Source organism: Dermacentor andersoni, chromosome 2 (genome assembly GCF_023375885.2).
Source record: "Dermacentor andersoni chromosome 2, qqDerAnde1_hic_scaffold, whole genome shotgun sequence".
Classification (NCBI taxonomy): Eukaryota; Metazoa; Arthropoda; class Arachnida; order Ixodida; family Ixodidae; genus Dermacentor; species Dermacentor andersoni.
In genome coordinates this window covers 138,002,377-138,026,043 of record NC_092815.1, presented here as the reverse complement: position 1 = coordinate 138,026,043, position 23,667 = coordinate 138,002,377, and the positions used below count along the sequence as shown (strand labels likewise).

The window sequence follows — 23,667 nt, the reverse complement described above, 5'->3', positions numbered from 1 at the left end:
TGTGGTCATTACAAGACGTTGTTAGACATATTACTCATTTCGGAGTCCCTAGTAGTCATTATAAATCTTAGTAGCCATCATCAGTCATTACTACTAACGTTATCATTCACTAACTGTCACTATGAATCTTCTTTCATGCTTTAATCTGTCTTCATTTGGCGTGATGACGCTTCGGCGGACACTCCGGTGGTCAGGTCTGGCGATAAAAACTTCACAATAAGTCTAGAAAGGCTTTCGCCTTAAAAGATAACGAAAAAAGTCATTGTTAAGCGAGGTATGATTGCTGTGCCTAGGTAGGTGGCTAGGCGTGGCTATGATTAGGCTCGGATAGACACGCATCGTTAGACGGTGCGACGCCTGTTGTGCCACAGGGAAAGCGCTAGTATTAGACATGCAAAGAGACGCCGCGAACTTGCGTAGTTTCGAAGCGCTAACGGACAGGGCGCGAACGCGGTGGTTACATTGATCTCGACGGTGCGACGCCTGGTGCTTTCTGGACCTTCTCCAGTGAAGCCACTCGCCGGGCGATATCCGGGGGGTGGTGACACACCGCTTGGTCCCCGCAGGGGCGTCTGCGTCAGCAGGCGCTTGGTGTGTTGCGACACCACGTACCTGAGCACACGAGGGTTGGACCCTCCCGCGTGTAGCCGTGCGCGGCTTAGCCGTGTCTGGGGAAAAGGGGATCCTGGGGGTTGAGCCGATGCTGGGTGTTAGGACCCTTAAGGCCCCCGGCGGAGGCAACACACCTCTTCGGCCTCGGCTTCACATGGCACCTCCAGACTGACCCACCTGGAGGACATCGGCAGTCGCCTTTTCCTCTCTCTCCCTCCTCGAATCTTCGTCTTTATCTCTCACTTTTGACCTTTACTGTCTCCTTCTCTCTTCTTTTTACTTCCTTTCTCCTGGCGGCAAGGGTTAACCCTGTGTGGCTATCCAACCTTGGGTACACCATATTCGGTTATAGTGACGGCGTACGACTGGCGTCATGCAGACTTGTATGCAAGCTCTGCCGCGTCCCCTCGTTGGGCTCCGTGGTGGGCGGTCGTCGCTGTTGCCGAATGTATACATTTTTCATGGAAACTTCTTTCCCCTCCCTTGCTGATGGCCCTCAGAAACGAGGGCGCACCGAAGATGTCTTCAAGTTTTTTGGACGCCAAACACAGAATTTTCCCCCCGCTTCCACGTTATTCATTCCGAAAAGCCAAACAAAGCAGTGCGAAACATTTCACCATTCCTTGTTTCAAAGTCCCTGACTGATATTTTTGGTCCAGGATACAAGGTGTAGAGGATGGCAAGCGGCGACCTCCTCTTGGAGCTCCGCGATGTAAAACAATATGAAAAACTACCGCAACTAGTGTCATTTGGAGAGACCCCCATAACAGTAACCCCGCACCGTACAATGAACACCACTCGTGGTGTTGTGTCAGATGATGATTTGCTTGAGCTGACTGAGGCGGAACTCCTGGAGGGCTTCAGCGAACAAAATGTGATCAATGTCAGAAGAATTAAGATGAGACGGGATGGTAAAGAGATTCAGACAAAGCACCTAATAATTACTTTTGGATCAAGTATCTTGCCCGAATCAATCGAGGCCGGGTACATCAAGCTCCGTGTTAGGCCGTACGTGCCAAACCCACTGCGATGTTTCAAATGCCAGCGCTTCGGTCACAGCTAGCAGAGCTGCCGACGCCGCCAAACTCTCCACTGTGTAAACTGTGACGGGGAGCACGCCGTATACTCGCGGTCGTGCCCCTCCTGGAAGAAAGAAAAAGAAATCGTAACGATCAAAGTAAAAGAGAATATCTCATTCAAGGAGGCACGGAGGCGGGTATCGTACCTGCTCAAGAACACCTTTGCCGATGTGGCGCGTCACGGGGCAGCGTCACAACGGCCTCCGGCGGCTGTCCGACCCATAGGCACTGAGGCGGAAGTTACGCTATCTGCCCCCGCGGCGGTTGCAGGTAGCGCTGCTCCGTCAACCAACCAGACGGGGCCACCGACCCCGAAGGTGGGCGCAGCCGAGGCTGCCCCGACCCCTTCCAGCGCTGGCAACCAAATCCCCCAGCCAAATCCCCCAAATCCCCCAGGGAGCCCCATCGACCTCCGGGCTGGTGGGCGCAGGGGTCTTGCCTCCAAGGCAGGACCCTCGCTGGTAATTTCTCGCTCGCAAGAGCACGTGTCCGGCGCCTCACAAGAGGCAATGGACAGTACACCTATCCTCAAGGCGCACCAAGCGCCTAAGGAGCGGCGAGGCTCACTCGAACGCTCCAGAAAGGGCAGAACCCCCGTTACAGGGCCTCGAAAGAGCTCTGTAACCTAAGGCATCACCTCCGTTTCCATACACACAGCACTTATTTACTTTCAATATGGATACACAAATTATTCAATGGAACGTTAGAGGTCTTCTTAGGAACCTTGATGACGTGCAAGAGCTTATCCAAAAACACAATCCAAAAGTGCTGTGTCTACAGGAAACACACCTAAAACCACAACACACACACTTTCTCCGACCTTATGTCAAGTTTCGCAAAGATCGCGATGATGCTGTCGTATCATCAGGCGGTGTTGCCATTTTTATTCATAAAAATATTTCGTGTCAGCGTTTACAGCTACAAACGCCCCTTGAAGCAGTGGCGGTTCGAGCTGTTCTTCTAAATAAGCTCGTCACGATTTGCTCGATTTACGTACCCCCACACTACAAATTAAACAAACATGAATTTCAGTCTTTTATAGACGAATTGCCAGAACCTTATGTTGTTCTTGGCGATTTCAATGCGCACAGCTGCCTGTGGGGCGACTCTCGTATAGACGCGCGAGGTCGTCTTGTTGAACAGTACCTTTTTTCTTCAGGTGCGTGTTTGCTGAATGAGAAGGAACCCACGTATTACTCCCTAGCAAACAGAACCTTTTCTTCAATAGATCTTAGTATAGTTTCCCCGTCCATACTGCCCGAACTCGTATGGGCAGTTACGAACAATCCTTACGGGAGCGACCACTTCCCCATACTGATAAGAACATCTAAAGAAAACGAATATCCTCCACAAGCTCCTAGGTGGAAGATAGAAACAGCCGACTGGGAGAAATTTCGAACTCTCACTAGCATCTCATGGGCTGACATGTCTTCTTTAGATATTGATGCCGCTGTGGACTATCTTACAGCATTCATAATAGATGCCGCATCAAAATGCATATCCGAAGTAAGTTGCTTGGCATGCAAACGGCGTGTACCGTGGTGCAACGGCGAATGTAGGATCGCCCGTAAGAATCAGAACAAGGCGTGGGGGTTGCTACGCGCTTCTCCTACTGCAGAGAATCTTATCAACTTTAAAGAAGTAAAGTCCCAAGGCAGGCGAACCCGCCGACAGGCCAAAAGAGAAAGTTGGCACAAATTTTTGTCGAGTATTAACTCGTTCAGAGATGAGGCCAAAGCCTGGAACAGGGTTAATAGGATTAGAGGACGGCAAACAAATTCGCTCCCTCTGGTAAACACACAGGGCGATACACTGCAAGACCAGGCAGACTCACTTGGGGAGTATTTTGAGAACGTGTCAAGTTCAACAAATTATTCACAATCCTTTCTCAAGCACAAAAAAAATAGAAGAATGTAAGCCTTTCACCAGAAAATGTCGTCAGAATGAACCATACAACCGTCCTTTTAGTATTGCAGAGTTGAGAGCTGCCGTAAGCGCATGCAAGAGCTGTGCACCAGGATCGGACAAATTAATGTATGAAATGATCAAAAACCTACACAATGACACGCAAGTTACACTACTCGCACTTTTTAATGCTATTTGGGCTGTGGGATACCTTCCAACCGCATGGAAACAAGCCATTGTGGTCCCTGTTTTGAAACATGGCAAAGACCCTTCCTCAGTGGCAAGTTACCGCCCGATAGCCCTCACAAGCTGCCTTTGTAAGGTATTTGAAAAAAATGATTAATCAGCGAATAATTCACTTCCTTGAACTGAGTAAAATGCAAGATCCCTATCAGTGTGGCTTTAGAGAAGGGCGGTCCACAACCGATTATCTTGTACGTATTGAAGGATATATCCGCGACGCTTTCGTACACAAACAGTTTTTCCTATCGATATTTCTCGATGTGGAGAAGGCGTACGACACAAAGTGGTGGTACGGAATCTTGCGAGACTTGTCGAGAATGGGCATCCGTGGCAATATGCTAGAACTGATAGAAAGTTACCTTTCCAACCGTACCTTCCGCGTGAAAGTCGGGAATGTACTATCACGTCCATTTATACAGGAGACTGGTGTACCCCAGGGAGGTGTGCTCAGCTGCACGCTCTTTATAGTTAAAATGAACACACTCCGCGGTTCATTACCACCAGCTATATTTTATTCCGTGTACGTAGATGACATACAAATAGGTTTTAAATCCTGTAACCAGGCAGTGTGCGAAAGACAAGTACAGCAGAGTTTGAACAAGATATCTAAGTGGGCAGACGAAAATGTATTTAAAGTCAACCCCCACAAAAGTTCATGTGTTCTGTTTACAAGAAAGAGAGGCCTGGTTCCAGACCCGTGCATGGAACTGGGTGGACAACAAATACCTGTCAACAAAGAACAGAAATTTCTAGGTGTAATACTTGACTCTAAGCTTACTTTCGTCTCGCACATAAAACATCTCAAAACTAAATGTCTAAAAACTATGAACTTACTAAAGGTGCTATCACACACAACATGGGGTAGCGACATGAAATGTATAATCAATATTTATAAGAGCCTCATTCAATCACGGTTAGACTATGGCGCCATAGTGTACAACTCTGCCGCCCTGAGTGCACTAAAGATGCTGGATCCCATCCAAAACCTGGGTATCCTTCTGGCCACAGGCGCATTCAGAACTAGCCCCATTCAAAGCTTGTATGTAGAATCGAATGAGTGGTCACTCAATCTGCAGAGATCTTACAACAGCTTCACATATTTCCTTAAAGTACACTCTAATCCTGAACATCCGTGTTGTGAAACTATTAACGATTCTACATGTACGGCACTTCTCCGTAATCGACCCACTGTGAGACAGCCTTTCTGACTCCGTTTGAGGGAGCTTAGCGTGGAAATGGATGTTCCAATCTTCGAATGCCGCTTGATGCCTCCAGCGAAGCAGCTACCGCCTTGGCACTGGCAAGTGATAGAATGTGATATGTCTTTTGTAAGACTTGCAAAACACGCACCGGAACTCGAAATACGAATGCATTTCCTAGAACTTCAGTACAAGCACTCATGCACAGAGTTCTACACAGACACTTCCAAGTCACATGCCGGAGTATGCTATGCAGCCGTCGGTCCATCTTTTTCGGAATCCGATGTACTACATCCAGAAACAAGTATCTTTACGGCAGAGGCCTATTCTATGTGGTCGACTGTAAAGCATATACGGAAATCAAAACTCCAAAAAGCCGTAATATATATAGACTCCCTAAGTGTGGTGAAGGCCTTAATGTCACCCTACAAACATAAAAATCCTGTACTTACTGAGGTCTATTCCGACCTGTGCAAAGCTTATCTATCTAACCAGCATATCATCATATGCTGGGTACCTGGCCACAGGTGAATGGAAGGTAACGTTCTGGCAGACCAGATGGCTACGTGAATTGCACCCCCTGCTGTTAATAATACTTCTTTGGTGCCTTTCACACATCTGAAAACTTACATACGAAAGAAACTGCGAAACCACTGGAAACGCATGTGGGACGCAGAAATAAATAATAAACTGCACGTTTTAAAGCCACAGTTAGGTTTTTCGCCCTCCCCAACAAGATCTCGGCGAACAGATGTCCTATTCTGTCGCCTCAGAATAGGACACACATTTGGCACCCATAAGTATCTGATTACTGGAAGTGAACCTCCAACCTGTGGTAGATGCGGTGAGAGGCTTACCGTCCTCCACGTGCTCCTGGAGTGTCGGGAAGCCGAAACGGAGAGAAAGAAACATTTTCCGCTTGCTTACCATTATTACATCCCTCTACACCCGGCTATGTTTCTTGGTAAGGAACCGCTTTTTGACACCAAGGCAGTACTCAACTATTTAAATGATGTCGTACCACACGTTATATGCCCATTAAATTCGTAGAGTATCCTCGCTCCAGAGGATGCCACTGCGATAACAGTTTTGCATAGCACATGCCTCCAGGCCCTTGTTTTTCAAGGACTCTAAGGAGGCAGTAGTGCTCTAGCATATCTTATAGCCTTATATATTTCTACACATCGTATCATTCTTTTTAAATGCACCTTAATGTTCATAGTACACGTCATAAGTCATCGCGATAATCTTATTATACAGATGTTACGCACTTTACCGCGACCATCTTTAAGGCCCGTCTACAGCCACGTCACACCAACTTCATTGAACTCATGATTACACTGCGAAGTCATTACCACGGACATGGCGCTCTTTGGCCATACTTGGCCCTTGCGACATAAAAGATCAAACATTCATTCATTCATTCCGGATTATTTTGACCACCTAGGGTTGCACGAAACAGGGGTAGTTCTGCATTTCACCTCCATCGAAATGACCTTGTTTGACCCTGTGTGCTCGTGCTTAGCGGCGCTGTGCCAGCCCCACTAAGCAACCACGGAATCAAAGCACAAAAGAGACCAATAATTTCAGATGGATCTCTAAGTGACCTTCCTACAATTCAATAGATTCACTCGTACGTGACAAGAGGCTAACTAAACTGTAAAAGGCGCAAGAGGAAAGATTGGTGGCACTGATGCCTTGAAGTTGCCACTCCAGCTTGCTGTGACGTCATGGATTTTGATGGTGTCTACTCAGGTGTAGCTATATTTTTAAGCAAATAAGTGTGTTCTTCATTGTATTCTAAAAAAGCCAAAAACCCAAAATAAAAAGCGTGAGGAACTTTTACTGAACCAAAACGACCAAAGTTTTGTAAAAGCACTTGAAATCCACTATGTGACAATGAGGTGTGAGCATGAGAATTTTGGGGCGATACTCAGAAAACTGAACTTCAAGTTCACAAAGCGAAACCTGGAAAAGCGCTGAGCCTCGACAACCTTCGCCCCATATCGCTAACGTCGTGCGTCGGAAAGGCCATGGAGCACGCACTGCATAACCGCTTGCAAGCCCACTCAGAGCAGAAAGGGGCATACCCACCGTCCATGATAGGATCCCGCCCACATCTGTCCACGCAAGACGCAATGATACAACTAAAACACCAAGTGCTCGACAGCAGGACGAGAGGCACCAGAGCAATTCTCGGCCTCGACCTCGAAAGCACGTTCGATAGAATCGCGCCCTCGGCGATCTTATACCAGATATCGCGGCAAAACCTAGGTGTACGCACGTAAAACTACGTAAAAGATTTCTTGACAGACAGGTGAGCTGTTTTAGTGACAGGGGACCTCCAGCTAGAAGAGAAAACGCTGGAAAGCGCCGGCACTAACGGAACATCGGAACATCGTCGCGGCCGCTGGTGTTCGTGCAAGCGTAGCCTGCACAGAACGCCGGAATGATCGGCCTACAACTACTACTCCTATATACACACAAACAAAGGAATGTAGGGTCTAGCGAAGCAGATTAGAACGGCACGAACGCAGAAATAAGCCCGGTCAGGCCAACAGTCAGGCACGGTCGCGCAGACTGCGAAGGAGCGGAACACCAGTGTTGACGTCGTCAACACTGGTGTTCGTCAGCGTCAGCATCAGCGCGCGGCGCTCGACGGGGGGCGGAGCTACAGCGCAATTTTAACCGACGATTGTGTCGCTCCTAAGCGAAAAATCCTCCCCAAAATTTTACCTTCATGGTTTATAAGGTTCCCGCATCCGTATATGAGCGGTTTATTGAATTCGACAGACTCTTCAGCTTCCCTTTAAATCGTGACGCCACGATGCAGCAAAACGAACAATCGAAACATATACATAGACGATTAGGCTGGCATAAATGGATGGATATAAGTGACTGATTGAAAATACTAAAGTGTGACTGCTCTTGCTAATGGCATTGTGAGCTGGTCAAATAATTTCCAATTCGTCTCGTTATTTATAAAATTATTTCTGCTCATCTACTTAACTGTTGTGGCTACATCTCAAAGGCAGCTCCTTCATATAAAACCACAATGTTGAATTTCTTTACTCCCCGTCTACCTCATGCTATTGAAGTTGCTTACTCTCAACGTAAGTTTTTTACAGAACTGCTCCACCGACAAAGCATTCTTCCAAGCTTGTGGCAAAGCGTCATTTAGTTCACAAGGATGCGCTCCCCTTTCAATCTGTTCTCTTTATAGTCCTTGAATTCAAAGCAAAAATAGCTTTTTGACAGTACTTCCATGGCCAAAAGAAACTTTGCTAATTATTGACGTTTATGTTGTCGATAACACACGCATGTCGCCTGGAAACACAGGGGCACGACACGGCAGATATGCCCAGGCATCTCGTTCCTTTATAGGATTTAACACTTTGTTAAATCAGTTACTGAAGTGCGGAAGGTGAAATTTCACGCTGCTACACTATTTTGAATGTTCTCAGTAAAGTAGGACCTAGAGTGCCATGAAATCTGCCGTTTCCGTGAATGAAAAGTGCGCCTACGCGAAGCCGTTTACGCGAAGCACTCGATGGCATCGAACGGAGAACATGAAAAAAGATAAGCTGAATGCGCGCGAACTGGTTGAAAACAAAACACGCGCGGTTGGCAAGGAGCATAACTCGATGATTTCGCAGCATTCGGTGGCACCACCTTTATGTTATCTCACCTACCAGATAGAATCACAAGTACACCCTTGAAATTCTTTGTTATCGCGCCATAGCCTCCTATATGTTTTCTGATCGCGCAAACGTCCACTGCGCGGCGTGTCAGCGGCTTTGCAGCAACGCGGAAGCACTCGATCCTGATGAGAACAGCGCAGCAGAATACATTTTCGCCGACACCACCGGCCTTCGTTGCTACAAGCCCGCTCACATGTCATGTACTAGACAGCGTGGCGCAAACAAAATATCCTTGATTACAGTACAGTTTGGATGGTTTCACGTCGCGTTGTTTTGCACTGATTAATAAGGCTAACTCAAACGGTGCTCGAACACCGTACCAGAAATTGTGACGTACAACCTGCGCTGTTTTAGCTGGCACCATATAGCTGCGTTACGTCATCACAAGCGGACTGTGAAGTTAAACCAGGACCAAACTCCATGTTCAATACTACAAATCTAGTATTGTACAACCAATTGTCGCAACGGAAGGATAGTACTAGGAATGAAAACTAGAAAAGAGGCGCGCGGAAGACACGCACAGGCACTGTACCCATTTTCGCACTTTTGTTCACCGCGTCGCAATGGACGAACAAGGGGAAGACGAGATAAGCAGTCGACATCTCTGTGGCACCGACCGCTCTTATAAGCAAAACAAAAGTAGATCTTGGCGGAGCACTGCCGGCGTTGATGTTCCTAGTCGGCGTATAGGGCGAGAAAGTACGATTGTCTGGTACTTGGCGGTAGTGACTCGGAGGCGACCACCGAGGAGGCGACGACCAAAGGTTACGGCAATGACGGGCGATGTGTCCAATACCGGAACAATTAAAGCAGATGGGTTTATCATCCGCTGTACGCCAGTCAGCTGGGTTGCGACGGCGTGGCGGAAAGCTTTGCGTCTGGGAGCGAGCGGCCGGAGAAATCTGGTAGGTGTTTGTATGGCGGACCGAGCAGAGAGATGGAATGCCCAAACTTGCTATTTCCTCCCGAACGACCGCTTGTATAAGGGGGATAGCGGGCACGCTTTCCCGACAGTCGGGACGAACTGGAGCCGGAGCCATGGCCTCAAGCTCACGGCGAACGATGCGCGTGATATCTTCCGGTCCTGCGGGCTGAACGAACCGCGGCAGGTCTTCGCAAGAAGATGTCGCGGCGGTATTGGGCAGCCGGTCGAAAGTTTGAGCGACGCGGCGGCCCTTCGCTTGTTCGAAGCGCCGGCACTCCTTTACAATTGCATCCACAGTGGCACAATCCTTACACATTAGGAGATTGAAGGCATCGTCTGCAATACCTTTTAGTATGTGACCAATCATTTCTGCCTCGGTCATGGTTGTCATCAGCCTTGCGACAGAGGGCCAGCACATCCTGTATGTACACGACATAGGATTCTGTGGACGTCTGAGCGCGGTACGCAAGTTCTTTTTTTGCTGCCAGCTGACGACCGATAGGTCTGTCAAACAGGTCTCGCATTTTTTCTTTGCAGACATCCCAGCTCGTTAGGTCAGCTTCGTGTGTGTCGTACCACTGCTTCGCAGTTCCTCTTAGATAAAATATCACGATTGCAAGCATCATTGTTGGATCCCACCTGTTGTTGTTGCACACTCGCTCGTACATCGTAAGCCAGTCCTCGACGTCGGCGTTGTCCGTGCCACAAAATGTCCCTGGGTTCCGCGGGTGAGTGAGGATGACCGTTGGCACGGGCTGCTGAGGCATTGTCGCTTGTGTCGGTTGATTTGCCATTGTGGCGGCAGGTAGATGACGACCGCTGCGAAGTTCCGTGATTGTACCCCGCACCTTCCACCAAAATGTTGCAGGAAGAAAGCAGGCCCACGAGTGTAAAATAATGTATATTTACAACTGAGGTTAATGGCGTTCAGGCAACTGCCAGACTTCGTCTTCCTCTCGTCCGGTCCAACTTCTTTCTTCCCTTTACCGTAACAATATTGCTTTTGGGTAGATATTTGTTGAATTTTAGGAAGATCATACTTCTCAAGGACAGGTTCTGTGTGCTCTGTATATGGTAAGCTTTCAATAATACGTACGATTTTTTTTTTGTGGTAGTAACAGTTTGTTAATGTTCGGTTCAGTTGTCGAACGAATACGAAATGGAAACACTGCATATGGGAGGCGATTAATTCATTATATTTGAGAGATATACTGATGAAGGAAAAGTATGTATTTCGACTAGGTAGGCTTAAGTGCAGCTAACTTTGTGAGCGAGGAAGTTACCTGGGTCACCCAACAATAGATCGCAACAAAAATATACTGCAATTATCTAATAGTACTAGCTATTTAAAATGTGTGCTGATTTGAATTTTACGCGTAAGTCTGTTGGAATACGCGTACCTTTAGTGTAGAAAATAACGGCTTTTGTTTTGGTGACATTAACGAACTTCGCCATGAACCATGTGCTCAGCTTTCGAAGAAATACATTTGCTTGGTGAACTTATTCGGACAGACGGAGCACATATATATATATATATATATATATATATATATATATATATATATATATATATATATATATATATATATATGCTAAGGTCGTCAGCGTACATTATGAGCTTTGCGTTTTCATGGGTATGTGCAGCATTATTCACGTAGAGGTTGAAGAGCAACGGGCCGAGTATGGCCCCTTGAGAGACGCCTGAAACTATTTCTTTGTGACTTTAGGTATTAACACAAACTGTTGTCTGTGATTGTTGTATTCATATGGGAGGTGGTGGCCAAGTACTGCACCAGGGTGGCCAATCCTGCTCTGGTGAGAGAGTGCGTGCTGAGGGAGTGTATAACAGCTGTGTCTTACCAGTACTCACGCACGGGGCACAAACCTGGAGGCTTACGAAAAGGGTTCTACTTAAGTTGAGGACGACGCAACGAGCTATGGAAAGAAGAATGATAGGTGTAACGTTAAGGGATAAGAAAAGAGCAGGTTGGGTGAGGCAACAAACGCGAGTTAATGACATCTTAGTTGAAATCAAGAAAAAGAAATGGCATGGGCAGGACATGTAATGATGAGGGAAGATAACCGATGGTCATTAAGGGTTACGGACTGGATTCCAAGGGACGGGAAGCGTAGCAGGGGGCGGCAGAAGGTTAGGTGGGCGGATGAGATTAAGGAGTTTGCAGGGATGACATGGCCACAATTAGTACATGACCGGGGTAGTTGACGTATGGGAGAGGCCTTTGCCCTGCAGTGGGCGTAACCAGGCTGATGATGATGATGATGATACTGATGTTGTTGTCTGTGTCTTTTTCTAGTACGAGTACGAGTTTCTAGTACTAGTTCTCGCATGGGTGTAACTTCTAGTACGAGGCCTCTTATGCCGTATCTTTCAAGTTGTTGGAATAATACATGGAGGTTAATACAATCGAAAGCCTGGATAAAGTCTACAAATATGCCAGTGGTCGAAAGTTTCAGTTCAAAGTTATGCTGTGAAAACTTTATTGCAAATGTCTGGCGATTTGGGCGGGGTGGGGCCATAAGCACCCCAGCCTAGGTGAGAGTCCTTGGACTCGGGCGGCTTCCGCGGCGTGCCGGACGACCCACAGTTGATCAGCGAGGTCGTGGCTGAGCAGGGCCGCCTCCCAACGCGCCCCTCGGTTCGAGGCTGCCATTTCTACCCCGTTCGTCGGCGACTCCTGCTGCTCGCTACCGGTGCATGCCCACAGCATGTGCTGCAGCGTCGCTCTGGCTCCGCACGCTTTACAGTCGTCGGGCGGATAAATGTCGGGGCAGCAGAGGTGAAGGATCGCCGGGTATGGTATGTGTGTGTCTGCAATTGAGGATGACTTTTTTTTTTTTTTGGCTAAGAAGTGCAACCTCCGTTGACCGGTTTTTTCGAAAACCGTAGTAAGCCTTTGAGAGAAGTTGGTGTTTTGAAGCAAATGTGGACAACTGCTTGGCAAGAAGCCTTTCTTAATAGCTGGAAAATATTGGGAGAATAGAAATCGGCCGGTAATTTCGAATGTTTGATTTATCATCCTTCTTATGCAGGAGTGCAACTATTGCAATCTTCATTTGAGAAGGAAAGTTGCTGCGGAAATACACAAATTATAAATATAGACTAAAATAGGAGCTATATCATGAATTACGTTTCCTTGGTCATTTTTACAAGCCCTCGGTGTCACAACTGGAGGTGTTACGAAAGTTTTAGAATATTGGACAAACGTCTGCAGTGTTGCATGCCTGCAACACCATAGAGAAAGAAAAGACTAAGAGCGGACACTCCGAGAAATCTGGCCTCAGGAACTACGTCACGGCTACGTAACGAACTAGTGCTCTCCCCAAACGCCAGAGGACGCAGGCGCAAAAAAAAGAAAATGTTGTAATGAATTCTGCTCAATCTTTCTACAAAATAATAATTATACGCCCAAATTTGGCGTGTTTCTCATGCATAAAAACAGAATTTAACCAAGACACCTACCGTGCTTATTGTTCTTCATCCGTGCTGCCATCAACACCAATCACCATTCGTCCGTCGAGAAAAAATCAACGATTCGTGTACCAGCGGCGTCCCAGCGGGAAGGTTTCGTGAACGTCGGCTGCGGCGGTGTTTTCATGTGTGAGACAGGTGAGTCACGTTTTCAAGTGAAGCCTGGAGTAACTGACTTGTGAGGGCGATGAGGTTCGCTAAAAAAACCAGTTTGCGGCTCTATATGAGGCGGCTAGACGCGAACAACGCGAAAAGCATGTCCCCTCAAGAAACGCGTAGCGAGAGGGCTGTACCATGCACTTTCTTGCTACCCCCGCCGAGAACGGAATAATCTTTGTTGGTTGCGTTCCGTGAAAATCATAACAACGCGAAGCTGCCGTAAACTTGCACCGCTTAACGGCTGTGCACTGCACTGAGACTCAGCTTGTCAGACGCCATCGAGACGCTGCGTCTCGGTTTGCGAGGGTAAACCGTTCTTGCCCAGCGATGTTTGCGATAACCACGGTATCGGCGTTCCATTGAAATAGTTCGTGTTGGCGGACTGAAAACGATCTCCTGGACAACGCTTAAGGTCAATATCATGAATTGCACATTTCAGGAAAATTCCGGCTTCGATAAAATTGAATTCCTCACCCGCGTTTAAATGATCGCGTCACGGTTGACGGTCTTTTCGTTGGCCCGTTCTAGAGGCTGACGAACGCTGGTAAGAACATAAAAGACGCCACGCCGATTCAGACCGGAAACGGCGTTCCGGGGACGGGCGCTACCTAAATAAAGAAAAGCAGGACGTTAGGCACGCTGTAGCCAAGCTTTGCTTGCTCGTTTCCCTTATAGAGTAAGGGCTCCTGAATATTTTAGTAATATTGCTTGAAAACAATCGCATGTGACATAAACAGCGAGCGTAGCTTATTGCGTTTTGTACTTCAGTGAGGTGTGTATCTACGGCGCACGGACGGACGCTGGTGTATACGTCCGTGCGGATTGTTTATATAGAAAAGTAACAGTGGGGAAAAGTCACCAATGACTACTGCGTGTACTTATTGGGAAGTACTGTTATTGGGAAGTACTGTGTTGGGAAGTACTGCGCATTCTAGTAATTTTCGGATCCTTATCATTTTTTCGTGGCCGAAGACTTTGCACAACGTATTGTCGCGTAGGCGTGGCGTGGCGCGCATTTGAACAAAGGCCCCGTATTTGGACGTTTCGAATGTATCTTTATCACGCTAATGTGAACTGCTATTTTGCCTACCAATGTACTCCTTATACTGAGTACGTACAGGGTTGTCCAAAAGATCACAGGCCGCGATGCCATGGGATTACATAGGATGGCGGCCTCGGGACTTTTGAAGACCCCTGTACGGTGTCTTAACATTTATCCTTGTAAGTCCGAGTTTTATGGGTCAGAGGTCAAAATGTGCCGGTGGTTTTATATTGTACATCAGTTCGCTATTCGTTCAAAGCGGTTTCCAGGTTCAGTTGTGACGTGTACATGTTTTTGGTAATTAACGAATCGTGTACTTATTGACATTTTCAGACCGTGCTGATGCCATGCCGTCCGGCGGTCCAAGCTACGGCAGCTACCGCTGTGTGTCGTGGTGCTTTGACAACGGCAGAACCCAGAAGAAGCCTATCTTGCGTTGGAATAAAAACATTGCGGAAACTCTGTCTCTTTAATATATATGAGTGCTTGTACCAAAACACAGAAGACAAGCGCGATGGAGAAAACCGTAGTGAATTATGATTACCTCTATCTCCCTCTGTTATAACTTAATCGAAATAAAGATTGCGTCACGACCTCAATTCACAGCAAATATTGAACTAGACAAAATTGTGAGTCGCTAAATAAAAACAACAAATAAAAGCGTTGCCATTTCGGTGAAGAAAAGTGGTCTGAAATGACAAGCTTCCGCTACAGCCCAACGTCGGTTACGACGGGTAATCCAAATTTCGCGCCAACGAAACCGAAATAGGAAGTGCAGGCCAGTTGCTCTCATCAACCGCCAGGCGCCCTAGGGTCGATTGGGCCGCTGGTGTGTATGGGATGGGAGTGTCCACTCTTCACCTTTTTTTCTTTCTCTATGGCAACACTGCATGCAACACTGCAGACGTTTGTCCAATATTCTAAATGGATTGCAATGGATCTTCCAGTGGTTCTGATTCTGGCATAAGCTCTCTGTGCGCGAAATAATGATTAAACGCATTTGTCATGTCCTGTCCAGTTGTTTCATATCCATCTATGGAAATTTTTCTATTTGCTCAACGGTTTCTTCCCGCCCAGCGATAGCATTTCTATTCTTCCATAGCTTATCACTATTTCGTACACAGGATAGAACTTATTGCAAAAAAATGAATTCTTTGCTCTCTTTATTACTTTAGACGATTTATTAGGGAAAACCTTAAATCCTTTCAAGTGTACAGGTTCTCGTGTCTCGATAAAACTGGCAGAGTCTTCCATTCCACATCACAGCATATCTCATGTCTGAGGCTGATGACTTGGCGAAGGACTCGGTATGGCCTGACGTATCGCGGCAGCAGTTTTTCGCAGAGGTCGACGCGACGGGAGAGCAACCAAAGCAGTACAAGTGACCCAGGGCTGAAATGAGCGTTCCGACGACGACTGTCGTAACAATGCTTTTGGGTAGTTTCAGAAGTAGAGGACGATCACGGGCAGTGCGACGGGCTGTGGCCTCGCGAACAATGGCCTCGTGAGCGTAGAACGTTGGAGCGTTGGCATCGGAAGGGAGCAGCGAGCCAAAAGGTAGGAGTGGGTCACGGCAATATAGTAGATAGAATGGAGAATAACCAGTAATATCGTGACGCCATGAATTGTATGCAAACGTCACGAAGGGTAAGGAGCAGTCCGAATCCCGGTGGTCATCGGACACGTACATGGAGAGCATGTCCGTGAGATTACGATTGAGACGCTCGGTAAGTCCGTTTGTCTGTGGGTGGTAAGCCGTCGTGAACTTCTGGGACGTGGAGCATGAACGAAGAAGGTCGTCGACAACCTTAGAAAGAAAACAGTGGCCTCTATGAGTCAGTAGCTGACTTAGGGCACTATGAAGGATGATCACTGCACGGAGGAGAAAATCAGCCACATCAGTTACGCAGCTTGTAGGGAGGGCCCGTTTTATGGCATAACGGGTGGTATAGTCCGTCGCAACAGCCACCCACCTGTTGCTCGAAGATGAAGTTGGAAATGGGCCAAGGAGGTCCAGGACCACACGGAAAAATGGCTCACTGAGGATATCTAAAGGCTGAAGGTGCCCAACGCGATACAATGAAGGCTTCTTGCGGCGTTGGCAAAGTTCGCAGGCAGCGACGTAGCTTCGAACAGAACGATGTAGCCCAGGCCAGAAAGATCGCCTGCGCACACGGTCGTACGTATGGGAGACACCCAAATTACCAGCGGGGGGACATCTTGTAACTGCGAGAGAATTGTTAGGTGCACCTGCTGGGGCACGACGAGAAGCAGTTCAGCACCATGCGGATGCATATTTAGTCGGTATAAAGTCCCTTGCTGGAGAACAAACATAGGGAGCGAAGCGTCCTGTGGTTCCGAGGTTCTGTGGTTCTCGCGCACACTCTCGAGATCAACTGTGGGGCAGGGAGGAAACTGTCACGCGCATTCATCAAGTGGTGCGGTATTATCTCTGAGTAATGTCACATCAAAGTATAGCGGTGGTAAGCAATGCTAAATAAAGCCCCTACTTCGCATTTGACTGGCTACGCAAATCGGTTGTATGTTTTTCTAGCAAGGCATGATGCACATATGAAGCCACGCACTCTACAAGGCATCCCCACTGTCAGTAAAAAAGTTGGGAAGGCCAGTTCAGTACAGCCCTTCGTTACATCCCAGTGTTCTAAACGCATAACGCGCTCTTCCTTGATAGCACTGATAGCCTCAACCCCGCCCGCCACCGCCACCTCTTCGCCCAGAGGCCTGGTAACTTGGTTACATGACTTGCACACATGAGCGTGTGGCCGCAGACGATAACGGACGTACCGTGCTGCCTACAAACGACGCGCGTGAGAATGATGTGGAATGTATTCGGCTGTGCCAGCAGCTAGCTGCATCGCCGTGTCGCCTGCTCAACGCAATATGAGATCGTCACTGCTCACAGATGACGGTGCGTTTAGTTTTCCATAGACATAGGCATGCTGATGACACAACTACGAGTTACCAAAGTGCGCCACGGGAGCGAGCACTGTTGAAGAAAAATTCCAATTCATTTAGCAACACAAAAGGCCACTGCATTAAAATATTTATTTGCCCTGAGAAAACATAAGCAAAACGGGCAAACAAGGCCCCCGGTTTGAAGAAATCAACCTAAAGGGGGCTAATATCAGTCCTTCCGCAGCGTGTCATCCCTCCAAGCGCCCTGATCACCTCGCGCAATCCCGAAGGAAGCAACTCGTAGAATGCTTCAATGTAGCTCGCGTCCGCTCGAATGGCATTCCAAGCTTCTTGGACGGCGACCCACAAGTCGTCAAGGGATGCACTATGGAGGCCTTGGTTGGACAGGGTTCCCTTCATTCGGCCCCAGACATGTTCAATAATATTCATGTCCCCCACCCTTTGGGACCCATTGAAGCTGGGGCACCCCACGATCTTCTAACAATGTCTTAGACCGGTTTGCTGTGTGGATAGGAGATAGGTGTTGCTGAAAACAAAAGTTTCCATCCGGAAACGGCCTACGCAAGACATATGTAATCATTGTGTAGTCCAAGATGTCGCAGTATTCTCTCACGTCAGTCCACCTTCGATTCCGAGCAGTGGACCCAGTCCTTCGGCTGACACGGCTCCCCATACGTTTATAGCACTCCTGCCACTTGTAGCCACATCCTAAATATATCCAGGGTCGTAGCGAGCGTTGTCCGGACGCCAAGCACGCCGTGTCTGGTCCCAGACAGTGGGGAATGTCGAATCATCTGAAAATAGTACTATTTTTCACTAGTCAATGCTTCATACACTGTAATCAATTGCGAACTGGAGCTTCTGCACAGCAACTGGGCTCTTTAGACCGGCTGCTGGTAGTCCTCTTCTCACCGCTACAAGTTATGCAGAAAGACATCCAGTATCGGGAAACTCTTGAGTATTACCGAACGGGTTAGTCCACGCTGCGGCGATCAAGACTTCCTCTTCTGCCACTGTAGTTGCCCCTGGGTGTCGGTTATGTGGAGCGTCTGAAATGTGGCCTTCTTCGCGGTATGCTTGTACAGTGCGGTTGACAGTGTGTATAGAGGGCCCCGTCCGCTGAGAATAAGACCTCAAAGGAAGGTTTACAATCCTCACGCGTTCTCTTTCTGGAACCCTAGGCATATTCGCAGGAGCGCTGCACTCGGGACTATATGACAGCGGCACAAATCATAAGGATCTCTAGTTATACTGTGATCGAAGCGCGATTTTACCGCCACTGGCGACAGTGCACCGCTTCACTGCGCACTTCAGTTTTTAGCAGACGACACTGTGTGCAGTACGCCTAGCAGAGAGTCCGGCTGCGTCGTCATTACATATTGCGCGTTTGAAAAATTGCCTATTATTAAAGCGAAAATGTTACATCCCTAGTCTAGCGAGTTTCGCCGTGCGTGGTAGTAAGACCTTGAAGTGAAGTGATGCCACGTGACTCGCTGCCGCTTCACCTACCACCGCCTCGCGAGATATGTCCAAGTGACTAACCACGTCACTCACCGATCGCTTGAAAGGCAGCTGACAACGCGCTCTCTGCTGCCTCGCAGTTTCTCGCTATAGCCGTGCCAGTGCTTCAGTTCAGCCGATGTCTGATGGATGGGAGCGAGGACACTGGTCCATCTGTGGCGAAATTGTGTGCGTGGTCCCAGTGGCCAAAGCGGCAAGCTGTTTCGGACCATCCTGCAGATGTCACTCGGCTTGCTAATGATTTAAATCGAACACGTGAGTACGAGCGCGCAAAGCGGCAGGTTGAAACGAGTAAAGAACGGGAACTTCGGCGAGCTAAGCGCGGGGTGAAGGCGGCAGAAGGATGACAGCGACGAACTTTCGAGGCGGCAGTGCACGCCTCGCCTTCGACATCGACGACGGCTTCGACTACTGACGAAACTACCGTAGTGAGTGCTCCCTCTACGAAACGTTCGACTAGCCATATCGTTCGGTTGGCAGACTGTACATGGACTACGAGGACCCAATTACTATTCGCGAGTTAACTCACCTTCAGGGGGCCCTGCAAGGGTCTGGCCATATTGTGTCACATGAAGGTCCACTCGCAGCTCGTCGCAGGGGAATAAATTCTGGCTCCTTGCTTGTGGAGATAGTCGCGGTGTTTTGTGGAGAACGATCGTGTTTTTTACGTCGAGCAGTTAGTTTTGACGTGTTTAGAGTCACCATAAGCAATGAAACCGAAGTTGCGGCAGTTTCGGCGTGTCAGATCCGCTCGAGATCGCGGTCTGACTGACGAACATTTTTACGGCGTCTACATAGAGGAATCGAAGCGCTTCTGTGCCACAGGTAGCGCCGAAGGAAGGGAGTACGTCAGCACTGTGTTCATTCATTACCCTACGTAAGGGGCTCGGCGATTTTGCCATCAATTAGCATGAAACCAATGGAGCCACGCTCGCCATGGGTGCCTCCGGTCGTCAAGCTTTCTGATAATGCGGCGCATGTGTTCCACTAGCTTGTTCGTAGCAGTAGCAATAGATTACGTTTGCGAGTCGACGGCTTCTTTTGTTCTGAGTAGGGAATGTATAGCTGTCTGTAGCGAGAAGGGGCAGCAAAATAAGCCTGCATGCGAATATATGCAACGTGCTCACGCAAAAAGCGGATGTGCTTTTGCTGAGATTGGTCCCTGTGCATGGACAGAGCGTTTTAATTCACAGTGATTTTCGCCACATAAGCATGACAAAATTTGTTTGCGTGATCGATCGTATCGGTGGCCTCTCTTGGCGTCGACAGTTTGCACGTGGTACCGCTAACACCGAAGGGCTACCCATCAGAGGGAAGCCGAGAAAACAAACAGTTGTCTCGCCCAGTCCAGACAATCAGTACCTTCCGACGAAGTGCGTCCATATACATGCCTAAAAAGGTTGGATAAGGGGAAGCCGATCGTAGTCAACGGGGGCTTGCGCGGATACCGTCTATTGCTTATTGCTTACACATACTTTCCAGCTTGCGCCTGTTTATCCGCCGGGTGGGGGGCATGGGGGACTTGTGCTAGCAGTGCCTAACGCAGTAAAATAGTGCATTTTAGTAGAACATGATCAAGCGATCAGAATCCCTACTGAATTAGTCTTGCCAGTTCATTTGAATGTTCGTTCCCTTAACATGTGTCATTCCTAGCTACAAAAAAAGGCGCACTATGATCGAACAGGGTCATGTTACACGAATCGTAAGCGAATTTTCAAAGTGAGCTTTATGTAATGACACCCCAAGAGAGACAGACGCCGCCTCCTCTGCTATCTATAATGTGTTGATAGAAGAGTGCACTGTGCTAAGATATGCTCTCATGTAACACCAGTCATTAAGTTTCCGTATGTTAGCTCATTCAGTGATCGCTGAAAAGGTCTTTAAAACCATTAAGTGGGCATCAAGGCTGAGTGGAAAAGGAGTCCACCATGTCCGGACGTGGTCATGTAACACTAATCACTTGTGATTGCCACATGTGAGCTTATTATACGAGCGTCGTTCAAATCAATCCGAGACTTTGTTTAAGAAACAAATGGAAGAACAAATTTCAAAGTGTGGAAAGTGGATTTATCTTTCCACATAAGCTTCAGGTACAGTTATACACTTATGCCAGCGTTTAACAAACGCCTGAAATTCTTCGGCGTAGAAATATTTATTATTACGATGGAATCATTGTAGGACACCATTCTTCACGTCATCATCAATGTTCAAATGTTGTCCTCCAAACAATTGCTTAAGGGCAGGCACGTACCCAGGGGGAGAGGGGCCCAGGTGGAGCCCCCCCCCCCAAGTGGCATACCCCTCCCCCCTTCTCCACCCACGCGGCCACTCCTCACACATTACTAAAGCGCCGCCAGATCAATGTTTTGACTTGGCAGCGATTCATCGGTCAGCATTTTTCTGCCTTTTTCACTCTTTTTGGATGGCGGTAGTTATCGGCATCTCTTGGGATGTGAAGGCCAGTTTTCTCATAGATTCGGCGCCCGCGCGATTAACTCGAGACGCGTTCAGTTGTCACCATCTATTCCACTGTCACGCGCATAGCTGTTGCTTTTGTTAGTTCAACCTTCTTTGTTTAGGCTCATCCTGGGACGAGGAAAGGGATTCGGTTGTTAGTCAGCTGGTCTGTACTCTCGTGGAATGAGTTGCGCCTGGAGAAAACGCCAATCGCGTTTAACTTTTCCTTTTGCTTCATTATTTCCTCGAGTGACGGCTCGCCGCGACGCTGGCAGATGCCCGGAACCATATACACGTGATATGGGTTAGATAAGGTGGGAACTAAAATAGTGTGAAACAGCGTACCTCATGAAACCCTGCAATAACCCTTAAAACCATAAGCAGTATGACTTTCACCCGTTACTTCGTCTGGTTTTGCCCTAATTGTACAGCACTTTTCGTGCAAAATTGGCAACTGGAAACAAAAATCGCTAGGAGTTGAGAAATTAAGGGATCTACTAAGGCAACAACCAAACGGCAAGGAAAAGCGAATAATAACAAATTTAACCATTGTTTATGAAAATATTTATGGATCAACGTCTTCTTATTTAAAAAGGAAGTAGAGAAAACGCCGGCGGAAGTGGAGAACAATTACGTGTTTTGAATGACGCTTCAACAGTTATCGATCGAACCGCCTCGCGTAGTCACTTCTCTGCTTTGCTTCTGTGGGTGTTTTTATAACCTTTGGCGGTGGGCGCAGTACGTCTAGAATCGCAGCGTCCTGCGCTCTACGCGGTTGTATGGGACTGGCGGCCACATAGCGTTACGCAACTTCCCAAATAACAATACTAGTCGGTTTTCGCACTTGATAGAGCAGTAAACGAGGAATCCAAAAGAACTGTGATTGTTCCGCCAATATATATTTCGCTATAATTCTTCCAGAGCTGAGACAAAAAACGCTGCTATAGTCGGATACAACTTAAGTCTGCAGTGAAGCCTCACCCACGCCCTCATTACAACCAGCCACTGATCCTCCAAGAGGTTGCAAATAATCCGTACTTCAAACATTTCTTGTTACCCAAATAAAGTAGTAACGAAAAAAGTAAAATTATTATCGCTTAATTTTACACGTTTTATCTCGCCTATTACAGTGGAATGACGAAAGCCTAATTCTTTATTGAACTGAAAGAAAATGCTTGCTTCGCTGCGACTATTTATTGTCAAGTTTTACTTCAGTTACCAGTGAAGTTTCATGAGTAAAACGGGCTCAGCAGTGAAATGAACTGTACCGTAGACTCCTGAAGAGTGAAATATACTCAGGCTCCATACACTTTGTCCATGTCTGTTGCACAGATCATTGCTTCCGCCGATGAAAAGACTCTTGGAGAACAGCGAATGATCCGGAGCTATCAAGTACGATATTTAGGCCATTTTAAGAAGGCCACATGACGATGAGTTTGTTTGCTTCTGTTACTACCTGGCGGAGTAACACAACCCCGCACGATCCGTTTGCCTTGGTTGCTAAATGCTGTTTTTTCAAGTTGTATTCTACTGTAGAAATCTTTATTTTACACTTTCGCTTGTTTACTTGTTCTGCGCTTCTTTCTTGCGTTAGTCCATTTGATGTCGTTCCTTGTTTGCCAAGTAAAGGAGAGGTGTATCTCACAAGCGTACCTGTGAGATACGCCTTATTTCGTGTCTCTTTTGTGGGTTTACGCGTCTTTGGGACGAATGGTGGGCGTTATTCATATTTGCACTAGTAAAAGTACCCTCCCCTCATTTGCATAGAATGTTACCTTGGATTGCCCTCCCCCTTGTGCACAACATGCAACATCCGCAGGCTCGAAGTGACGCCTGCCACCGGCAAAAGAGAGTGGGGCTATACTAATCCAGGTACAACGAAATTAGGAAGGCCCACTAAGCTTCAACAAGACACGCCCTCACCAGAACAGGAATTGGCCTCCCTGTTGCAGTATTGGGCCACCCTCTCCCACATGGTTCACCCAATTACCCAATGGCCGTCAGTCTCCAGCAGCTGCGGAGCAACTGACCAAGGCGGCGGTCTGACCTGCAACGCACCAGGGGGTGCTAAGAATCTCTGGACCCGGAGAGGCCTCCAGTGGAAACTGACCCTAGCAACCTTTAACACCCAAGCCATGTCGAGTGAGGCTAGCTTAGCAGGACTCTTTGAGGAATTATCAGACATTGTTTGGGATATTGTCGGCCTTAGTGAGAATAGAAGAACTTGTGAGGCTTATTTGCTGAATAACGGACATGTGCTCTGCTATAGAGGTCTTCTAGATAAGAAGCAATGCGGAGTAGGATTGTTAATCTATAAGGACATAGCTGGCAACATTGATAGGGTAGCTGTAGTCGTAATCAAGCTTAATAAGAGGTATCGATTAAAGGTAGTACAAG

At 47.7% G+C, this 23,667-nt stretch overlaps 1 long non-coding RNA gene across 1 annotated transcript; it reads left to right on the top strand.

The window, feature by feature from the left end:
* Nucleotides 1–12,002: 12,002 nt before the first annotated feature.
* LOC140215957 (uncharacterized) lies at nt 12,003–14,814 on the top strand. Its single transcript, XR_011892566.1, has 2 exons — nt 12,003–13,292; nt 14,689–14,814. It is a non-coding gene; the product is annotated as an uncharacterized lncRNA (long non-coding RNA).
* The last annotated feature ends 8,853 nt before the right edge of the window (nt 14,815–23,667 follow it).